This window comes from Protopterus annectens, chromosome 5.part0, assembly GCF_019279795.1.
Source record: "Protopterus annectens isolate FY-2018-M chromosome 5.part0, PAN1.0, whole genome shotgun sequence".
Lineage (NCBI taxonomy): Eukaryota > Metazoa > Chordata > Ceratodontiformes > Protopteridae > Protopterus > Protopterus annectens.
In genome coordinates, this window is record NC_056735.1 from 1,223,584,587 (window position 1) to 1,223,605,385 (window position 20,799).

A 20,799-nucleotide genomic window follows, 5' to 3' on the forward strand; every position below is an offset into this window, starting at 1 on the left:
CTGCTCCAATGAGCTTCACTTCTTTCATACATACCCCCCTCGTGATGTCACCTATCTTCTACTCTGTTACTCCCCATATCCTATTCCTACACTCCACTGACTGCGCTCATTTGCTATGTAAACTTGTGATTCACTATCCTAATGTTCATTTACATAGGATTGCCTACTAATGCTTGGTTACATGTCTTAGACTGAGCTTCCCCCCTTAGCAACCTCTACTCAGTGGCCATGTTGTCTTCAGCCTGCCATTCCCTTGCATTGTACTTTAACAATTTCAATAAAATCCACATTTGTGGGTTTTAATTTTTAGTATTCTTGGTTTTAGAGTGCAGCCCATTTGCGCGGCGCTGCACTACGCTTAAACATCGGAAATCGGCGAAAAAAATAAAATATTATTATTTTCATATTGCATCAGGAAACATTTCACATGGCCATATATTTGGCCATTGGCATGCTTCCTGCACTGGATGCAACCTTTATTTGGAGCTGTCATGGCTCCGTTTTGCTATTTGCAGAACGGTACGCAGTTGTCAACTGAGTACATTTCTGCAAATAATACTGCTCTTACTCGGACAGGTTTGGGTTTCCTGAATCGCAAATCTACCTCATTTGCATGCCTTTCACCTGCAATTGAAGTAATTTGCATATCCCAGCCCTGTCCATGTAAGAGTCGTTTTAGGAGCTCTCTTACACGCCCCTACAGGCTGTTCCTGGATCGCTAGTTGGACATGATGGCTGCATGGAGTCTTACTCTAAGACTCCATGCAAGCCTTCGTGAATCTTGCCCAATGTTTAAAACAAAGAATAAAAATAAAGTGATTATGTGCAATGGTTCGTAGTGTTCCCTAATAGGGACACACAATTCACATGGTCAGACACAATTAAAGGCAGGAGACATTAGACAGCATACAGAGCTTGGTGAAAAAGTTACCTGTATGATATTTAGAGATAATCCTTTCAGTATTTGACTTAATCAGGGTTGATACACTGGCAAAGCCAGTTCATTTTGAGATACTGTTTGAGGTTATTTTTGAATAGACCTATAGAGGACTGTAGGGTTATTTGGTCTGGCAACGAATTCGGGATTCACCAGCAGCATTGTTAGCTTTGTGGCTTTGGACAAGTAGTTTGTTGGCTGATTGCAGGGATCTCAAGTTGCTATAGGGCTTAATGATATTTATAAGTGAGGGGGTATCATCAGGGTGGTACAAAATTTTGTGTGCTATTAGGAATTGATTGAATTTAATTAGACTGGGCAGTTCTAGCCACTCTAGTTGTTTCAGGTTCTGGCAGTGGTGTGTTTTGTAAGTGGAACCAGGGGTGAATATGGCAATATGTTTGTAGCTATGGGAGAGATTACCTAGTTCAAATTTGTTGAGGTTTGAGAATACTGGCGAGGCGTATAGAAGAGTGGAGAGTAGGTGTGACTGGGTGATTGCAGTCCTAGCCAATGGGGTTAAAAATATTTTGTTTCTATACAGTGATCCAAGCTTCTTATTAATGGTCTGTATGGTTTTGTTGACCTGTAGGTCAAATTTAAGATTATTGTCTATGATAACTCCTAGGAGCTTAGTGTGTTGATCTGGAGAGATAGTGGTACCATTGTTAGACGTGATAGAGAATAAAAGTATTTTAGATCTGCTAGTGGGGGTGAAGAGCAGAAGTTTAGCTTTATTGAGATTCAGCAGTAGGCATTGGTTGGCGAGCCAGTTCTTAATAGTGTTGGTTTGCAGTTCGGATGGGCAGGTGGCTGAGCAGATCAGACTGGAATCATCTGCATATTGAATGCAGGTAGCTTTAGGGATAGCAGTATGAAGGTTGTTGATAAAAACAGAAAAGAGTAGTGGACCCAGTATGGAGCCTTGAGGGACACCAAGTGTGAGCGGTAGCTGGCTGGAGAGATCCCCTTCCATAATATTGCCTGTTGTCTACCAGTCAAGTAGGTCTGGAACCACTGGAGTGCGTGTTTATTGAGGAAAAGAGATATGAGAGAGATAATGAGAAGTTCATGGCTGACCATGTCGAAGGCTTTTGATAGGTCAAGAAAGAGGGTGGAGGATAGCCTATTGTTATTCCAATTTGGTTTATGGTGTTAGTAAAGAAAAGGTGGGCCAAGGTGGTGCTATGGTTTGGCCTGAAGCCATGCTGAGAGTTAGATAGTAAGTTATTCTGTATAAGGTACTGCATTGGTTGTTTGTGTACACATTTCTCCATTATTTTGGCTAGAGGGGAAAGAATTGTAATGGGTCTGTAGTTGGACATGTCTGTAGAACTTCCACCTTTGTGGAGTGGGATGACGTGGGATATTTTCCAGGGGGAGGGGAATAGCACTTTCGGATAAGATTCTGTTGACTAGGATAGATATGGGATATGCAATGGCATCTGCCCCTATTTGTAGGTATTCTGCAGGGAGGAGGTCAGCAGCGAGGGTGGTAGGTTTTAGTTTTTTATAAGTGTTTTGATAAAACTAGTGGATATTGGTTGGAAGCTAAATTGGGGGTGATTGGTGGGTTGGTTAGGGGAGTGATTTAAGTTTGTGGGGGTTAGTTGATTTGCTAGGGATTGTATTGTTTCAGTGAAAATGTTATTATAAGCAGCGGCTATGGTCTCAGGGAGCTATGGGTGTGGTTAGCTGGGGTTGGGGTGGTAGAATGACCTAGATGTAGAAGTTGATTTAGGCCTGCCCTGAACTTTTGAGGGTGGTTTTGGTGTTTTTGTAAGAGATTTTGGTAAAAGCTTTTTTGTCTAGTAAAATAGATTTTTTTGTATCATTCCTGAGTTGACAATATTTTAAATGGTCAAGTGGGTCTTTAGTTGATCTCCAGCTGGCCCAGGCTTTGTTTCTCTTTTTGATTTTAGATTTGGTATCATTTGTGAGCCATGCTGTTGTATTTGATCTAGATTTTATCATGCGTGCTGGAGCATGGAAATCAAGGATGTTTACGAATTTAGTTTTGAAGTAAGCTATAGCCTCTTCTAGTGGTAATTTTTTTTTAGTTTTGACTAGTCAACTGCTTTTAGTTAATTTAGGAAAATAGGAGCGTCAAAGTTTTTCCTATTTCTAAGTGTTTTATATTTGGTCTGGTGGGGGTTTTCTGCCTTATGTTTTATGATATAGGTTAGTAAATGGTCACTAAGGTCATCGGGGAGAGTTCCAGCTGTGTATTGTTGGGGTTGTTTTTTAACTAGGATCCAGTCTAGGATGCTTTCCCTGTTGGTCAGTTTGTTTATCCTGGTAGGAGAGGTTATGGTCTGTTTAAACCCAGATAAGTTTATTGGGGTGAGGGGGGTTTCGGGGGAACAGGGGTTACGAGTCAGTGTTGAAGTCACCAAGAACTATTTGTTTCTTGGGGATAGGTAGTGAATAACCAGTGAAGGATATCCTCCAGAGTATTTAAGTTGTTGCCTGGTGGAATATATGCACAGACGATGTGCAGGCATTTTTTATGATTGATTTGTAGTTTGTTTATGAGGATTTCTGCATTATTGAATTGGGATGGTTGAATGACTTCTCTATTAACAGTTAGAGTATTTTTGTATAGGACTGCTATCCCACCTCCTTTCTTTGTAGTGAAGTCTAACGAGTGAATATTGTATCCAGGAGGTAAAATCTCATTGTTGGTAGTATTAGGCTTTAGCCAGGTTTCCGTAAGGCACATAATGTCTGGGGAGTGGATTGCTAGGATGGTGTGTAGGTTGTGAATCTTAGTGTTAATACTTCTAATATTCAGGTGAAATGCTAGGAGGGAACTAGTGGAAGTAGAAAGGGGTAGCTTGACTGTGGGGGTTGTGGTAGGGGAGTGAGGGCTTTTGGGTGTCGGTGGGCCAGGGTGGGTCAGGGTGGATGGGCCAGGATGGGCCAGGATGGATGGGCCGGGCTTGGGATGAATGTCTCCATGTATTATAAGGTTATAGTGACAGGATACACTTAGCTTTAGGAGTTTGTTTATAAGTTTTATAAAGTCTTTGTCTTTAGGATTAAGTTTTGTGGCTCTACAGGGGTGATATTTTGTTGATGGCAGATTTGGTGTGCTGGGGATGATAAAGTGATTGGTCTTATGTGTGAAGTTGTGGGTGGCTGTTTGACCATTTGGGTAGTGAATACTATGGTCAAGTTCTGATTCGTAAGCAGTAAGATGGTAAAATAGAAATAATATAGGCAGTAGGATAATTAGTATTTTTTTACTTGTCTGCATTTTGTTAGGGGGATGGGCCAATTTTGACTGTTGATTGTGCTTACAGGGTGTGGAAGTATGGGATAGAAGAAATGGGTCAAGGGGGAGGGCTGTTCAGAGATGTATGAGGCTCTGATGGGTACTTAGCTTGAGGGGAGTGATCAGTTTAGTTTAAATTTAGCAGTAGTGGGGGTGGGTGAGAATTGGGTGCAGGAAGGGGAGTGGAGCGAGCCTGAGCACAGCAAGGGTGAGTGGAGCAGGGCCAATTATTTCCCAAGGCTTTGGTATGTATGGATATAGAGATATATGTTTAACTATGTTAAACTAACTTCTGGCTGTAAGTTTTAATTAGTTGTATTTTTGCAACAATTGATGCACTATGTTATAGCCCTATTTTATACACTTGCAGGGCATTTTGCGTTGCAGGGTATAATTTTCAGGCAGATTAAAAGTACAGTAATCAGGGTAATTATTTTAGAGTTAGGTAATAAGATACTAGGCCAAACTAGTTCATTTTTACAGCTTGGTGGGAGCCAATTAACTGTGGGGGATAGCCTAAAAGGTGGCTTTAGACCCAGGCTGGCATTATACACTTGTTAGGATTTTTTATAGTACAGTATAAGGTATTAACCTTGTTAATTTGCTTCAGAGACTTGTGTACAGGAGTACTGTTCTCAGGGTAGCGTCCTTTTCAGGCAGGAGACTCTTTTACTGGGATAGTTTGAGGGGGTCTACCTAGAAACAAAAAGTAGTAGGAGTGAGAACCTTATCAGCACACCAAACTAAACACCAAGCAAGCAGACATATTCACATTCACTTAATTTCAAACAAGAAGGCATATTCACATTCACTTGATTTCTAACATATACGGTAAATCAGGAGCTCCGTATAGCTACAAGGGACAGTATTTGCTTAATTTACATGTATGAGTCTGCAAACAGTGAAAATATGAATTCTACAGTTATCTTACCTTAAACAGAAGCACTATCTGTATAAATACCATTACGAGCACACTATAAAGCAGTAAGTAATTATGCAATCCTGTGCTCAAAGCCATTTCATTATCTAATACTGTACTGTGCAAACTGTGAAAATATGCAATTCTACAGTTGTTTTAGCTTACAAATAAGCACTACCTGCATAAATATAATTATAGGCACACTATAAAGCAGTAACTGATTATGCAATCCTGTGCACAAAGCCGTTTCATTATCTGATACTGTATTGTGTAAAAGAAAGTACAGGACAACAGGTGGCTGCTTCGTTTCACATTTAGAAACCCTTTTTACATGAGCAATTAGCTAAATCAGACTATGACTATGCAAACAGTAAGCAGTTCAGATATAAACTAACTAAATTAACTAACACAGCAGATTTCACTACAGTAGTTCTATACACAAAACCTCCGTAACACTTGCAGTTAAAGCACATGGAGCTTTGTTACAGTGCCTAAGTGTATACAAATTACTATCTAATTTGCCAGAAATGCACTAACATAAGGTTTGTGTACATTGCACACTGTCTGTAGTTGAATTAGCTGAAATTCAGAAGTTTAGCATGTTTTAAGCACATTTTGGAGAAAAATAACATACCAGGCTGCTGACCGGGTCAGAAAGCACAGGATATTTAAAAAATGGTGGTTTCTGGAGTTGTATTAGAAACCTTGTGTACGTAGTGAGTTAGGGAGGAGTTTGGGAGCTAACACTGACTCCAAGTATTTCCCAAGGCTTTGGTATGTATGGATGTAGGGATATATGTTGAACTATGTTAAACTAACTTCTGGCTGTAAGTTTTAATTAGTTGTATTTTTGCAACAATTTATGCACTAGGATATAGCCATATTTTATTCATTTGCAGGATATTTTGAGCTGCAGAGTATAATTTTCAGGGCTAATGTGAGGGGAAGCAGATTAAAAGTACAGTATTCAGGGTAATTATTTTAGATTTAGGTAATACGATACTAGGCCAAACTAGTTAATTTATACAGCATGAAGGGAGCCAATTAACTGTGATGGATATCCTAAAAGGTGCCTTTATACTCAGGTCGGCATTATACACTTCACAGGATTTTTTTATAGTACAGTATAAGGTATTAACCTTCTGAATTTGCTGGTCGGACTTCAGAGATATGTGTACAGGGGTACTGTTTTCAGGGTAGCATCCTTTTCAGGCAGGAGACTCTTTTACTGGGATAGTTTGAGGGGGGGGACTGCCTTATTAATTTGCTGGTCAGACTTCAGTGACTTGTGTACAGGGGTACTATTCTCAGGACAGTGTCCTTTTCATGCAGGAGACTCTTTTACTGGGATAGTTTGAGGGGGTCTGCCTTATTAATTTGCTGGTCGGACTTCAGAGACTTATGTACAGGGGTACTGTTCTCAGGGTAGCATCCTTTTCAGGCAGGAGACTCTTTTACTGGGATAGTATGAGGGGGTCTGCCGTATTAATTTGCTGGTCGGATTTCAGAAACTTTTGTACAGGGGTGCTGTTCTCCGGGTAGCGTCCTTTTCAAGCAGGAGACTCTTTTACTGCGATAGTTTGAGGATGTCTGCCTTATTAATTTGCTAGTCGAAATTCAGAGACTTGTGTACAGGGGTACTGTTCTCCGGGTAGCGTCCTTTTCAGGCAGGAGACTCTTTTACTGGGATAGTTTGAGGGGGGTCTACCTTATTAATTTGCTGGTCGGACTTCAGAGACTTGTGTACAGGGGTACTGTTCTCAGGGTAGCATGCTTTTCAGGCAGGAGACTCTTTCACTGGGATAGTTTGATGGGGTCTGCCTTATTAATTTGCTAGTCGGACTTCAGAGACTTGTGTACAGGGGTACTGTTCTCAGGGTAGTGTCCTTTTCAGACAGGAGACTCTTTTACTGGGATAGTTTGAGGGGGGTCTATCTTATTAATTTGCTGGTCGGACTTCAGAGACTTGTGTACAGGGGTACTGCTCTCAGGGTAGCGTCCTTTTCAGGCAGCAGACTCTTTTTACTTAGATAGTCTGAAGGGGTCTGCCAGACTGTAAAGGCAGGCTGCCGACCGGGTCAGGAAGCACAGGATATTTCCAAAACTTCTCTGTTAATTAACTATGTTTACTTCAAATGTTTGTGACCTAATAAAAACTAATCACCGCAAACATTTATTGTAACTTGTTTCACATGCACACAAAATAGCCATGCAAGTCCATATCGCTAAGTATCAAACAGTGCTCAATAACATCAAATAACAGCAGGAGTCTACCAGTTTTATCCACAGACTGCTGCAGTACCCACCAGTTTATAATCACTTTAGCTATGTGCACCTTTGATTGTCATCAAATAAAAAATAATGGCCACAGTTATTTATTTCAGATTCTTACACACAATTGTACATGTGCCCTGCAAAGCCAGATCAAAGACTGTAACTGTAACCAAATAAAAGCAGGGTGCCGCCATCCCCACTGATTATAGCCATTTAACTATGTATACCTTAGATGTTTCATCTCAGTAAATTAACAAAGAAAGAAAATGAGTGGCCGCCCTAACAAATTTTAGCTTGTTTCATAAAAATGAACTGGAACTGTGAAGTCAGACCAATGACTACTAAACAGTGACAGAATGATCAAATAGTGGACAAACTTCATCAAACATGGTCTCCTCTTATATCCTCTAGTTACAGCCGCTTTCAATACGAACCCCTTAAATGTTTAATTCACAGCTGTCAACTGAGGAAACAGTTGTCAAATATATCAAGAGCAGTCAAATGAACAACAGATGTCAAATGTATAAACAGTGTTAAATGCAGCAGCAAGGCCAAACATGCAAACAGTGGACAAATGACAATTGAGATTACTTTTATCCACAGAATGCCACTTTATGTACCGCGTGTGGGTATGTACGTATGTACACCTTAGCTGCTCAATTTTGGTCACATAAAAAACACAACAAAATATAATATCTTTTTTAACTTGTTTCACAAAATGTACAGTTGCCCTGCAAAGTCTTATCAATGACTGTCAAACAAGAATCAGACAACCAATTAGTAGTCAAACTTCAACAGAACCAATCACTTTCATCCACAGACTCCCACTATACAAACCAGTTACAGCTACTTTGACTATGACACCTCAAATACTTGATTTACAGTGACCAAGCAAGGAAGCAGGTGGTGGATTCAGATGGGTCTGGCACGGAGCTCCTCCATGTGATCACTGTAACTAAAGGGGCAGTATAATATTTTGGAATGTTTAAAGGGGCAGCCTAACAGAGTTCATGTGTAAAATGCTTGTGAATTGCTACATCGACTATACAGATTTATGGATAATACACTAATACATTGTATGTTGGCTTTGATAACATTATAGTTAATTAGAAGTGTGTGTGTGTGTGTGTGTGTGTGTGTGTGTGTGTGTGTGTGTGTGTGTGTGTGTGTGTGTGTGTGTGCGTGCGTGTGTGCGTGTGTGCGTGCGTGTGTGCGTGTGTGTGTGTGTGTGTGTGTGTGTGTGTGGGTGTGTGTGGGTGTGTGTGTGTGTGTGTGTGTGTGTGTGTGTGTGTGTGTGTGTGGGTGTGTGTGTGCATGTACTTATTTAATTATTTAGTTAGTTATTGCTTTTGTTTACAGGAAAAGTCTGACTGGGACCAAGTCCCATTTTCAGTGGAGGACCAGCAGAAATGCTTCATTTTGCAGAATGATTAGAAAGCAATTATATAAGATTTACATAATAAATGTACATGCATACATAGACTAGTATGATACGAAAATTAATAAAAAAATACATAAATGAATGTACATATGTATATAAAAGGATTTATACAATTTATACAGTTTTGTATAAATATATATATATATATATATATATATATATATATATATATATATATACATACACACACACACACACACACACACACACACACACACACACACACACACACACACATATGCACACATACAAACATACAGAGAGATATGTAGATGTATCCATCTATCTATATAATATGTGCAATCTTGGATTTAGCAAACATAATCAACAAGGTATATGGGGTACAGCTCCCAATATGGAGGTGCATTGTGGTCTTCTCCCTTTTAAAAAACATGTTTTGAAAGTTGCATGGCCAAAGATTATTCCTCAGAGCAGTTGCAAAAGTGTATTGACTTTGTTTTCAATGTTTATGGGTTGACTTTAACAATGTTGACATTTGGCAGCTTCATTAATTGAAAGTAAAATGATCTATCTACTATATATATATATATATATATATATATATATATATATATATATATGTACATATATGTGTGGTAACCAGTAACCAGGCAGGTTGTTGGACATTCAGAATGCAGAACATTTTGAATAATGGCATAAGTGATCAATGACTGCTTTGATTGCAATATATCAGTATCACTTTGTGGGAGGTCACAGCACAGCAGGGAGTAGAAATGTCCCCTTTCCATGCTGTTGTGCAGTCTTGGAGTTGGTATATATAAGAAGAAGGCAGTGTGAAGGACAGAGCCCCTGAGATGAGGAGGTGTAGAGGGACTGGACCTGGCAAAAAATGTTTTTTTTCTTTTTTGTATCTGTCACTTTTCAATATTTTACGTTTCAATTTATATAATAATGGATGTTTCTCTGTTTTCAGATTGTGTCATTCATGAGACAGTTCCTAAAACAATTTTTTATAGTGACAGAGGGAGAGGGCAAAAGATTATTATGAAATGATATTGAAATGTCAGCCCTTGGAATGAATTGCTGGAGCGGGTGCAGACATTTCAAATGGTTGCTGATTATTATACTATGTCAGTAGGGTGAAAGAAAACACATTCTAAAACAGCGTGATTTCTCTTTCTGTATAGTCACAGACATATGCAAGAAACTGTGGAAGAAGTGGGTATAAAGCATACTGTCATGAGCAGCTGTGAACTGCAAATAGCTTTCTCTAATAAGAACAACACATACCTATGGACAACATACATGCATGAAAAATATAAATCAGTGTCCACAATAGCTGACCCAACAATCATTACAGTGGAGGTATTATCATCTGTATAAAGTGCTTTCCAAAGTAAGCGATAACATAATATACAGGTAGTATCTTCCATGCAAGACTTCAGCTTCAGCAAACACTTGACAGGAGCAGTATAATCTTAAACATGTTACACACAGACCTAAAAAGTGATGCTGCACAAATGAAATGACATACAATAACTGGATGTACTTTGATATTAGGCAGCTAATTTATTTCATGTAGAGGTAATATCATTTATGTGAGCATTTCAGAATTCAACAGACATTTTTGACATACTGACTGATCACTTACTCTTGAGCACCATATGTTATTAAAGGACCTCATACCTTGAAGCTTTTCAGACGTTTGGGGATGATATCACTCAGTAACAATATCTGCTTGAACTTTTTGCGGCCAAAAGTATATGCCAAAATCCAGGTGCTTTGCAGACAAAGCTATCTCTGTTAGTGGTGAGGGATAATGTCCTTGTTATGACCATATGAGACTGGTTTCAGTTAGTGGGTGAAGCACCAGTAAACTGTGGTGGGGGAGGGGAAGAATGATGAGACTATGTCTGATGACACTTTGGTATGAGGAAGACTATTCTTTTTTTTTAAAACAGTTTTATTAGTTTTAATAAAAGAGATTCATAGATCAATCACATAAATTAACATGGAAGTATGAATACAGAGATTGTTACATTTAAAATTTAATTAAATATGTAAAAGAGTTAACAAAATAAACAAACAAAGGGATTTACAAAGGCATCCATTAAACTTTGCATACATGTGAAGTATTGACCAATATTAATTAGGTATCACATATTATTCAAGAAGACTAAAATTATTTATTGTGTTGGTTCATTCTTTTTCAACAAATTTTGTAAATTTATCCACATATGGTAATTATAGGTCTTTCTAGATGTTCTAGAGATTATGGTTCTAATTTATAAACCACATACTTCAGTTAACATGTTCTTAAATTCAGTGAAAGTAGGAGGGAATTCAGATATCCAGTTTTTAGTTATACTCTTTCTGGCCACCGCCAATATTGCCCAGAGCAAGGAATATTTCACTCTTTTAACGCTGTGTGTTATGGGTGTATTGAAAACCACTAGAGATTTGTTAACAGTAAAATTATCTGTAAATAAAGCTTGTTATAGTTCATTTACATGGTTCCAAATTAATGTTCGGGCAGTCATAAAACATATGAGACCAATCTATGTTTAGATCTGACCTACACTTATTACAGATATTTTGCTTCTTGTTAATTTTATTAATTCTTTGAGGAGTATAGAAGAATCTGTGCATAAATTTCCAGGAATATAATTTCCATTTAAGGGACAGCGTTGTTCTCTCTGCTGATTCAAGTATGTTTATTTTATCTTGGTTACTGGGATATTCGTTATTGAGGCAGACTATTCTTGAAGCTTCAGTGAAGCCCATAACAATGAACTGTTTCCAGGTTTGGTGATTATGCAGTCACAACTTTAGGTGGGGTACGGAGCAAAGAACTCACAATGTTTTTTTGAATGTTGCCGGCATAGAAGGCATTGGGCCACCCAATTCTGTGTCAAGCCATCCTTTGTGAGCAGTAATAATGGTTTCCAGTCTCTTGTCCTGCACCCTATCTTCACCAGCTCATAATAGATGGTGAATCTGGCTAGGTGGAGTGGGGGGTGTGGGTCAAATACTTGGCTGATGCTGTATTACTTTATTATCACATAAAGGAGGGCTTGAGAGAGACACACACCTCCTCAGAAACCATACGTCCTGACAGAAAACAACCAATTAAAAAGGAAAATAAAAGTTTCCTACAGATAAAAATGTATATGATGCAGTACAGATTACCTGAGTGAGAGCTGGGAAGAGTTATAAAAGCATCTCGGCTTTTCAGCTATGTTTAGAATATTTCAGACAGTCTACGAATAATGTAGTGGAGTCATACTTAGATGTACATACAGCAGATATCTGCTAATATGTGGAGGTATGGCCAGTATTACTATATGTGTGCACAACATTATGATTACCATATTACCCTATAACCCATGAGTACTCATTGCATACTTGTATGAAAGATTATAGGACTAGATAACAGGATACATGAGATACTTGTTTTAATCCAGTATGACATACACAAACTAAAATGAAATATGTTCAATATGAATTATGTTTACAGAATGAAAGTTAAGTAACCACATTAACAAATGTTATGGATATGTAAAATAACAGGTTGTAGGTCCCCTCTCTGTAAACATAGTGTATCATTGCTTGTTTGTAAGTGTTGCTGTTGAATTAAGTAAAATGTCATAGGTTTGATACACGTTTATGTGACTTTTATGTGTGTTATTATACCAGTATGTTGTTGATGCACTGAGGGTGTTGTTTTGGGGGAAGCATAACTATTCTACCCGGACAGTTTGACCCCAGAAGATTCAACACCAGTGCAATTGTATACACTTTCCTGTTTAAATTTACATTAATCATCTATGGGAGTAGCTAGTAGATAGTTTGAGCCCGGACTATTTGACTCCAATTATATAAAAAAAAGTTTTTTAAGTATTATAAATGCATTTTATTGCTTAACATATCAATCATTATTTTTTCCACTGGAATTTAATATATTTAACTGTTTTTTATATAAACATTAATTTATTTAACATTTTATTTAATTTTCAAATATAACTAATTTAATTAATAGTTTTTTTTAACAACTTTAAAATCAATATTATTTAACATTGCAAACATTAATATTATTTTAAATTAACATTAATAATATTATTATATGTATTTCAAATGCAAATGTTTTAAAGAGTTATATATCCCCATGACTTATTTATTTTTTTTGAGGTAATCTTTGACATTTTCTCAGTAACTGTCAGTAACTATGTGGATGCATGAACATTATATAACACTTTTCCTTATTTATGTCAAAATCCCTGTGGCTTCTTTTTTTTCTTGCTTTGCCATTTCAGTGGGGTCAAACCATCCGGGGTTCGAATGGTCTGGGGTCAGAATGTTCAGGGTCAAAACATCCCATACCCCTTCCTGACTCTGAGTCATGTAGTCCTATATGGTAAAAGCTTGTAGGATTTTAAGACATAAAACTAAACATAATCAGTCATCTGGCAATTATGCAATCAAGCAATAAATCAACAAAAAATGTATCAAGTTTATATTTAAATGGAATCCATCAGGATAAGACACACACACACACACACACACACACATATATATATATATATATATATATATATATATATATATATATATATATATATATATATAGGTGTATATGGGTCTACTTTGAAATATCTAAAACCTATAACATCTAATTTCATAACATTGAGACCGTAATATCTAAAACCCAAAACATCTAAAACCCTTAACATCGAATTTCATAACATCTAACACTACAAATCACAAGAAAATAACATCTCCTCCACATATAATACCAGACTACCAAACACACTTATTGCAAGCACCCTTGCACCCTCCCACCTGTAAATTAAATATACCAACTTCAAAATCGCACTACAGTGGGAAAAAAATTATTTCCTAACCCCACTGTATCAAGCCCCCCTGCAGAAATGTAGTAAAAGGTGTGTTTGGTAGTTTGGTGTCGTTATATGTGAAGGGGATGTTATGTTCATGTGATTTGTACTGTTAGATATCATGAAATTCAATGTTATGGGTTTTAGATGTTCTGGTCACAATGTTATTAGATGTTATGGGTTTTAAATGTTTTGAAGGGGACCTATATATATATATATATATATATATATATATATATATATATATAGATACATACAATGAACCAGGCTGTTCAATCACCACTTTTTATTCCAAGTGCATCTGGTACCTCATCCATTCACATTATAAGGATAACATACCTTCACCAAGCAATCATTTTTATACAGATAGGACCCAGTTAGTTATCACTTAATTATTTAATTGCAAATACAAATATGTGGTTACTTCAAAAACAATTTAAACATTTCCTTGCATAAAGCATCTTTAATAACATATTTTTAACTTATTAAATTTATTTATTTAGTCATCTCCTTGTATAAAGCATCTTAAATAACATATTTTAACTTATTATCTAACATATCTTTAACCACATTTATTGATTTAATTAATCACGCATTAAAAATTTAAATTGACTTTCAAATTCAAGCCCCTAGGACATAAAGTCTCATAATTCAAGATCATCTTACTTTCCAATTCAATTAATTTACTAGCAAAGTCATTCCCTCTAACCATATAAGGCTGAGCTAAAAACTAAAAAACTAAAACACTATAAAAGTGAACTTAGTGCACTTTTTCAAGTGCTGTGCAAGATTTGCGGGAAAAACGATAATATGCTAATGCATCTTGGTTTGATGAATGTGCCTCAGCATACTGCAGCATAACAGATAAGCAGTAATGTCAGCACAACTGCAATTATAGTAAAAAAAAATGTCCATAAGTATATTCCCATTTGCAAGGTACATGTTTGACAGGTATACAAAACCAACTGAACATATTGATAATAAGTTAGAAACACTGACAGAATATAAAGATGTGCCAGCAATATTCCTATAAAGCTGCAAATATCCAGAATATATTGTGGACTCTGTCATAAAACACAGAAGAGAAGTATATATTATACATGTGTTTGTGTGTGTGTGTGTGTGTGTGTGTGTGTGTGTGTGTGTGTGTGTGTGTGTATTCATATATTTATATGCAGAATCCATTGTAATCTGAAAAAAAATAAATACATAAAAAATGTTAATTCTAATGAACTAGCATTCATGGATAATGTATGTGGGACATGCATAGGGAACACAAGTAACACCCCTCAAGGAAATACGGTGATAGAAAGGCAGATCTTACTAGCAAAGTAAGTGAGGGTGAGGGTGAAGAAGAGGGGCACGCAAGAGGGATGGCTGAAGTGGAAGGCCAGAGGTAGAGTATGATGGGCAATTGTAATTTTTTTTTTGGGGGGGGTGGGGATAGGCTGCTTTTTTCACTTTGTTAGAGAAGAGAAGGTATGGAAAAGTCACAGAAAGAGGAGGGGAAAGAGTGGATACACGACATACAACATGTATTACACTACAGGACAGAAAAGGGTCAGTGAAAGGATAAGTGAGTTACACAGACACCACACAGAAAATGACTTCACAACTTGGGTAAAGTAAAGATAATGAATAGGGTAGAGATGCATGCCAGCCATGGTGCACCTTATTAATACATTACATACTAATGCACAAATCAGTGCAGAGATGCTCAATACTGTATGACAGTCATACCAAAAGGGGTATGGTGGATGGTAGGTATAATGCAGAGAATATTAACTTGGGATTGCTGGCATTGTAGTACAACACAATGAGCAACAGACTCTTTTATTGGGATAGTATGAGGGGGCATGTGTAACTCAAGCAATAGCAAGGCTGACCACATCCAGAAACAGAAATGGAGGAGCAATAAAGATGATGTCATATTAGAACCTTCAATCCTGTATGCAACAGGTAAACAGGTATACACCCAGCCAAACAGCAGTACTGCAACAAAACAGTTCTATGGATGTGTAATCAACCAATAAGTATATGTATCACATAGTCAGAAAGGAGAAATGGGGTGCTGATGTCACAGGATACATTATGTGCCAGCAGCAACCCAGATGGTATTCAGGTATGCAGTTTAGATATGCAATATATAATCATATCATACAAGCAGAATGTACAGAATGATCAGCACACATACTCCCACCAATAGCATGCAATGTTAACATGCCATGTAGAAAGCACATGGTGATACAGATGCATTACAAAATATTATATAACTATGATAAATGAACAAAAGCAAGCCAGTACATTCACAGGTATGCAGGAAGCAAGGCAGGCATTTCAGTGAAATGCACAACACACAAGTGAAAATTGCACACAGGTGGAAATATGACAATGTCCACCACAGTGTGTGGATATCCATTGCATGTGTATGACAGCCTATCATGGTATCAAAACATTCTACATTCACAGTACCTTACAGGCCAATGATAGCTACAGTACGCAAATGTGTGCATGCACACACACACACACACACACACACACACACACACACACACACGCACACACACACACACACACACGATATATATATATATATATATATATATATATATATATATATATATATATATATATATATATATATATATATCCCCAATTCGTCAGTGCACATTTCCTCTTCGGTGCTCGGATCATGAACCAGCTAATTCAGCTCATACATCTCACCAACCTGTATCCAGCACTCTCTCCAATTTCCATTAATTGGTATACCAATGAAATACAAGAAGCTGTAGTTTGGTACAAAGGCTTAATTCAGCCTCTCAGTCTGCCCCACAGACCGGTTTCGCTTAACTAAAGTGTCATCAGTGTATATATATGTACACACACATAATGCACATATATCATGAAGGTGTGTAACATAAAGCAAAAATCAATATGTAAGGAGGGGAATGGACAAGCTATGTGCATAGTAGTAATGAAAAATATTCCTGAAAAATCATTCAAATAAAGACGCAGGACATTCATGTCCAAGTAAAAAAAAAAAATCTCACATGCATGCCTCCCCAACACAGTACACAATGCAAAATATGGGATGTAAATGCAATATAAAAATCATTTCAAGCTGGTTGCTGGAAGGATCTGATGTCTAACACATGTACATCATATATATGTGTTGGGTTTTAAAATGTTAGTGTGCAAATGACAAACAACACTATAATGTGTAACAGATAAACAGCAAGTAGTTGGTACATAAAATGAATGTTGAATATCACATATCTGTATATACTGCCATGCAAACATAAGATACCAAGTGACCCACTCACAAAAAGCAATAAGAATAGTACATGTAAATGTATATGACTAATCAAAGGACAGTTGGGTATACACACGCATAGCAAACCACTTGCAGGAGCAGTAATCATTTATATGTCCACAATAAGGTTTGACTTATGGGTTGTCATTCAGAGAGGCGTATAAATATACAGCCATAAAGAGCAATGCAGGCATATTATACAGAATAAAGACTGCAAAGGAATGAAAATGTATAACAGGCAGCTAAGCTATAGGCACTATACAATAGTCTTGTGCCTTTAGAACAAGTCTGAATAGTAAAGTGATTCAGTACAGGTGTCATTAATATGATACTGTCATAAGAAGATTATCTCAAAACATTCAACTTTAATCAATGCCATTAATGCCATACAGCATTCAGACAGCTACCCACAGGTGAACAACATAAGCAAAAATGACAGGAATGGTAGCTAACTGGATAATACAAGGCTTACAAAGTACCAAGGATCATTAAACACAGAGGCAGAGTGCCAATGGGACTCTCACACTCACCAGTGCCACAAATGTAGCAAATCCCCTTATATGGCATGTATGTCAAAAGACAAAAAAAGTCACCATTGCAACAATAGCAAGTACAAAGTATGCACACATAACCATGTGCACACAGAATCACAGGAAAACAACATTGCAGTGGAAGTGTGTCAAATGCCATTAATGTTAGCAGATATGATGTACCACACATGTTATATGTTATCACTGTTTCATTTAGTCATGTGAACACTGTAAAAAAGGCAAGTATGTGACACTGGTAGGCTGTAAACTGTTTCAGAACAACCTGTCACATACAAGGTCATACAGCACCACAAATGACAATTCCATGGGCCACTGTATGCAATGAAGCTGGCCAAAGACAAAGTGTAGGAATAATTTATTGGCATGTCAGTAACACTGTTAGCATAAATGACCACATATGAAGTTCACTTAACATAATGGTGACAATGGCAGTTACATTTTGAGTATGTGACACAGAGCAGCTAAATGATATACCCCCATAAGATCCTGATTATGAAGTATACATCACGAGGTACACATTACAGTCATGACAGCAGTATGGGATGTGTGTACAGAACTGTGCATGCAACTGAAAGAATACCAAGTAGGAACAAACCATAGGGGCAGCATGACATGAATCTAACACAAACAATACTTATGGTCCAGAGGGCTTGCCTTCATTGGGTGAACATCAGAAATGATCTCATGTGCAATCTCCCTGAAGGAGTCATGCATGGCCCAAACCATTCTGCAAAGATTCTCATGAGATCCTGCATGTGGTCTTTTTGAACACCAGGATAAACTATATCCCTAAATGTGAACAAGTACCTATTCATACCTTACACCTCTTACTCTTTCCTCTTCACTCACTTCCTTATTTCTTTCAATTTCTCTCCCCTGACTTTCTCTCTAAATATGCCATAAGCTTGCTTTTCTCTCCCTTCATATTGTAATTCCTATTTGTATTATACTAACTTACCTTTACTTTCATTATAAACTGTCTACGATTTCTCTAGATATTAAATCATTGTCATATAAATCACATATATTTTTAATCAGTGTACTCATATTATGTCTAATTTGGTATAAGTATTTAAACTGTAAATGTTTTTTGTATTATTTTTTAAGACTGTAAGATTATTGTTCTTAAAAAGTTTTGTAATACTCTGTAACACTTTGAGACTTTTCCCTCCAGGCTTCTGATGAAAATGGGTTCCTACCCAGTCAGACTTTCCAGGTAATCAAATGCCAATAAATAAATAAATATCTGTGTCCTGAAGATGTCCTTGACCACATCTTGTATCTGGTCCCTCAGGCCATCTAGCTTGGGTGGTTGAGGCCACTGTCAATGTCTGCTAATGGAACGATGGCCCCTGCAGGTCCTTCATTGTCATCTATGTCCTTCTGTCCTCCTTGGCCATTGGAGTTAGACTCCATGAGCTGAGGTTTACCATGTCTTCATCATCTTCTCCTCTGGATGAATGGACTAGTGTGGGTCCTGGACTCTGTAACATGACCGTAAGTGTAACTCATCAGTACAGTGACAGCAAACCATAACAGTAAAAGGTAAAACCAATGTCTATAGTAATGCAACATATCCAAAAACTGTGTGTGGAATGCAATGTTAACGTGATGTGTCAGTATGGAGAGCATTAGTCCACCTGTGGTGCTGCTGTCACAGTGTACAATATATCCCACCCTAACACAGTACACTTTTGGCCACTCTATCAATCAGATTGGTAAGGATGACACATTTACATTTATGTCTATGTCATATGCAAAGCAGTCATAGAGATTAAGAAATGGGTCAGATAACATCATGATCTATTTGAGGAGGAATACACATCATGTACTTTGTGGGGAAAGTATAGAGTCTGTTAACATCACAGGTGTGCAAGAAAACCTGTCAATAATATGACTCATAGTGAATGTGTAACAGAAGAGACCTAGGAGACATCCGCTGACATGTCAGAACAACACATAAAGTTGCCTAGGAACAAGCACACAAACACCAAAGTCCAACCACCTCTTTTTGTAACTGAAATGCCAAGAAATGTTCTGTCAGATGTATCACAAGTCTTTAACAATATGCAGTTAAGGTGTCTATCAAGGTAGGCAAACACTACTGAAAATGTCATCTGCAGCATACAAGATCTATACTGATATGATATGATATGATATGACATGATAAATGCACCATTATAAGCACAATTATATGATGTTTAATGTAGAATAGCAATGATTCCCATACATTAATAGTGTCTTGAAATAATAAAACTAACTGCACTGGCCCATAAGGCTGAGTATTACAATTAGGGGAGAGGCTGTCAAGTTGTTCACATAACAGGCCTGATACAAGAGGATGTGCAGCACTGATATCTGTACAGCACATAGATGGCACTCAACTAAGAAAATTTAGAAAAATGAGGGAGAGTGCACCTCAAAATGTAACCCAGTTTACACAGTAACATACATATAAAGAACATATGTGAGAGAGCAGGATGACATTTGTCTCAACTTATGCAGGTTTGTCAATAGCAGTATGACATGCCTGTTCAAAGCACACACAGACGTGCAATAAATCTACAGCAAAGCAAAGACAATCTGTGCAGGTTGTGAGCAACATGGCAGGAAAAATGCAGTTGCCATGACAATAGACTCACACGAGAATGATAAACACCCCGATAAATTTTGAGGAGTTAATAAGACAGTAAAATGTGCAACTTCTAATACATGTTGATATATCTCAAGTAGGATATGTGCTGTAACGCAAATCTCCACATGTAAAAGTTTCATGATATTGTTGGGACATTTATGCAAATTAGTTAAATGTTGTACTGTGGGTAACAGATAACCTGATGAATCTTTACATTGCAGCAAAGGTAGAACTTATGGTTCACATCTTTATAGATCATGCTTAGAATATACATAATGACCATATTAAGATATATGTACATAACAGGTGTACATACATATTGTTGTCAGATCATATGTACACATTGCACAGACATATGTTGCTGCAAATGCTGAAACAGTATATGCTCATGTGGACATCACTGGGAAAGCTGCATTGACAAAACACACAGCAATGGTCAAAAATGCATGACTTACAAGGCATTTTCTGATCCAGTCAAGATGAAAATGTTAGATATTTGCAAGAAAAATATACAAAGATTACACATTCCATGGACCTGATTCTTATTTGTGACTCTAACAGAACTTGCTGGAAAGACAGATTTATATCCCAAAGTCTAT